Source organism: Canis aureus, chromosome 25 (assembly GCF_053574225.1).
Source record: "Canis aureus isolate CA01 chromosome 25, VMU_Caureus_v.1.0, whole genome shotgun sequence".
Taxonomy (NCBI): domain Eukaryota; kingdom Metazoa; phylum Chordata; class Mammalia; order Carnivora; family Canidae; genus Canis; species Canis aureus.
Window position 1 is genome coordinate 41,751,319 of NC_135635.1, and position 4,217 is coordinate 41,755,535.

Here is a 4,217-nt window from a genome sequence, read left to right on the forward strand (position 1 = left end):
AAATTCCTGGCACCAAAATCTAGATTGATCAGGATTCTTGAGAGAAATGGAACTAATTTATTTAAAGAAATTTGATCATAGAGACAGGCAAGTCTGAAATCCATGGGGCAGGTCAGCAGCCTGGACACTGTGGCAGGTATTGCTGCTGTAGTCCTAAGGCAGAATATTGCCTTCTCTGGGAAACCTGTTTTTGCCCTTAAGGCCTTCAGCTGCTTGGATGAGGCTCACTCACATTATCAAGGATAATCTCCTTTACTTAAAGTCAACTGCCTGTACACACTGACCACATCTATAAAAAGCATCACAGAAATATCAAGGTTAGTGTTTGATTAAACAACTGAGTATTACAGCTTAGCCAAGTTAACACATACAACTAACCATCACACCCACTAAGAAACAGTCCAAAATTAAGATGATTGATTGATTTAAATAATCTCTACACTCAGGATGCCTAGGTGGCTCAGCAGTTGAGGGTCTGTCTTTGGCTCAGGGCGTGATCCCAGGATTCTGGGATCGAGTCCCGCATTGGGCTCCCTGTGAGGAGCCTGCTTCTTCCTCTGCCTATGTCTCTGCTTCTCTTTGTATCTCTTATGAATAAATACATAAAAATCTTAAAAAAAAATCTCTACACTCAATGAGGGGTTTGAAATCAAGACCTCAAGATCAAGAGTCACATGCTCTACCAGATGAAACAGCCAGGTGCCCCAAGGTGTTTTAGGTTCTGAAATAGCTTTACAAAACAACAGAAAATGACAGTCTTTTCAAAAAACTACCTTACACCCATGTTTTCAGAAACTATAAATTATGAATTATAAGATATAATATAGAACTTATAAAGTCAAATGTTAGTAATGAAAACCGGGCAACTTCTTTTTTTAAGTTTCGAATTACACAAAAACATGCAAAAGAATATAAGAAAAAGCATTTATATAATTTTAAGAAAATAATAAACTCTTATGTACTCACCATTTAGGCCAAAAAATTGAACATAAAAAAATTGAACATAAAAAAAAATTGAACATTATCATACCTCAGACATGCACCACCATGCCCTTTACCAACTGCATTTTCTCTCCTCTTTCCTCGCTCACAGCAAATTTTGTGCCAATTATTTTCTTTCATTTCTTTAGAGATTTTAGTAGTGCTATCAAACATTTAAATTATTACTTATTTATTTACTTCATATGAGTAGACTTCTACTGTATGCAGTTTTCTTTAACTTGTTTCTTTTGCCCAATGTCATATTTTTAAGATTTTCCCCATGCTGATGCACATGGCTCTAGCTCATAGAGTTTTTACTCTCATAGAGTATCCCTATGTATGACAATACCTCAAGAAACCTATCTATTGTACTATTGGTGGACATTTTCTTACATTTTGTAAGTCTTCTGGTGTGTAGGTGCAAGAGGAGATAGTTTCCCCTAGTAATTATGACATTTTGAATTCCCATCAGCAACTAGATGAGAGTTCCATTGCTCTACATTCTTGGGATTGGCAGGATTTTTAATATTTGCTCTTTGGGTGGGTATAGAAAGTATGTTGTTCTAATTTAAACTTGCATTCTCTGATTACTAATGGTTGAAGATAGTTTTATATCTGCATGGAAAATTTGTGCCTCGTTTTCTGTGGGATTTTGTGAATTAATTTTGCTAAATTGTGGGGGAAGTTGTCTCTACTGATATACAAGAGTTTTTGTATTAGGATACAAATCTTTTTAGGTCTTATTTATTTATTTATTTATTTTAAAAGATTTTATTTATTTATTCATGAGAGACACAGAGAGAGAGGGAGAAGCAGGCTCCCCACAGGAACCTGATGTGGGACTCGATCCTGGATCAGGACCTGAGCCAAAGGCAGATGCTCAACCACTGAGCCATCTAGGCATCCCTAAGTCTTATTATTTATTTATTTATTTTTTAATTTTTATTTATTTATGATAGTCACAGAGAGAGAGAGAGAGGCAGAGACATAGGCAGAGGGAGAAGCAGGCTCCATGCACCGGGAGCCCGACGTGGGATTCGATCCTGGGTCTCCAGGATCGCGCCCTGGGCCAAAGGCAGGCGCTAAAACGCTGCGCTACCCAGGGATCCCAGTCTTATTATTTAAATGTCTTCTCCCACTCTCTAGTTTTTGATAGTGCCTTTTGATGAATAGGTGATCATAACTTTAATTATGATCTTCATTTTAAGAAGATAATGAGTTTCCTTATGGCATATTGAATTCCTTTTCAAATGCTTATTGGCTACTGGATATCATCTTTCATGAAGTTTTTGTTCAAGCCTTTTTCCGTTCAAAAAACATTTATTGTTTGTCTTTTTCCTATTATTTTATAGGAGTTTTCTATATACTTTGAATATTTGTGCTTTCTCATATATATGTATTTATGTATATATAGTGAATATTTTCTCCTAGTCTGTGGCTTGACTTTTCACTTAAAAAAAAAGATTTTATTTATGTATTTATAATAAGATTTTATTTATTTATTGATGAGACACACAGAAAGAAAGAGAGGCAGAGACACAGGCAGAGGGAGAAGCAGGCTCCATGCAGGGAGCCCAACATGGGACTCTCGATCCCAGGTCTCCAGGACCAGCCCTGGGCTGAAGGCGGCACTAAACTGCTGAGCCACCCGGGCTGCCCAAAATATTTTATTTATTTAAGTGAGAGAGCACAAGCTGGGGGAGCAGCAGAGGGAGAAGGAGAAGCAGGCTCCCCACTGAGCAAAGGAGCCAGACATGGTGCTCCATCCTAGGACCCAGGGATTGTGACCTGAGCCGAAGGCAGACACTTAAAGGACTGAGCCACCCAGGTGCTCCACTTTTTTACTTTTTAGATGTCTTTTGATGAACATAAGTTTTGAATTTTGATAAATCCAATTTATCATTTAAAAATTTTATGGTTAGTACTTTTTGCATCCTATTTAAAAAATATTTTCCTACTCCAAAGTCATGAAAATATTCTCCTATGCAATCTCCTGGAAGCTTTATAGTTCTAGTTATCATGCATGGTTTTATAATTCATCTTTTATTCTCTCTCCTTTTTAAAATATTTATTTATTTGAGAGAGAACTCAAGTAGGGGGAGCAGCAGAGGGAGAGTGAGGCAGACTCCTCAGGGAGCTGGAGGTGGGGATCCTTCCCAAGAACTTGAATCATAACCTGAGCTGAAATCAAGAGACTGAATGAAGCTTAATCAACTGAGCCACCCTGGTGTTCCTATGATTCATCTTAAAATAGCTTTTGTGTATGCCATGGAATAGAGTTTATGAATATTTTTTTTTCTATTGAAAATCCAGTTGTTCTAGCACCACTATTGAAACGTTTGCATTCTTCCCACTGAGTCATATTGGTACCTTTGTCAAAAATCAAGTGATTGTATTCGTGTGGTTTCATTTCTAGATTTCTCTATTCTATTCCACTATTTGTTATGACAATACTACGCTGTTTTAACTTCTATAGCTTTATATTGTTCTGAAATGTGACAGTGTAAATTCTCTGATTTTTCTTTCTTCTTCAAAATTTCTTACTAATGCATATACATTTGAGAATAAGCATGTCGATTTTTTCAAAAAGACTACTAGGATTTTGACTGAGATTTTATTTTATTTTTTTCTGAAATTTTATTGAATCTATAGATCTACAGATCAATTTGGGACAAACTAACATCTTAACAATAATAAGCATTCCGATCTATGAACATGGCACATTCCTACATTTACTTAGGTCTTCTTTTCTTATTTCCTCAAAAATATTTAAAAATTATTAGTGTAAATCTCTTGTGCACATTTTGTTATATTTGTTCCCAAGAATTTGATTTCTTTTAATACTATAGTAAGTTATTCTACTTTTTAGTTTTATTTTCCAACTGTCCACTGATAGGATATAAAAAATATATAACTATATAACTATATATAAATACAATTGATTTATGTATATTAATCAGTGACCTTGCTAAATTCTAAAACTAGTAAGTACTAGTTAAAGCAGTTTGTTTTTAGATTTCTATAGATTTTTTCTGTCTGCTTTCATAGATAAAGTTTTACTTTTTCTTTTCTAATATTTATGCATTTTCTTTCCTTATTGTACTGACTATGACCTCCAGTATAATATTAAATAGCAGTGTGAGGGTGGACACCCTAGCTTTCTTAGAGGAAAGTATTCAATATTTGACTATTAAGTTTTATGTTACTGTAGATTTTTAGAAGATATTTTTTCATTG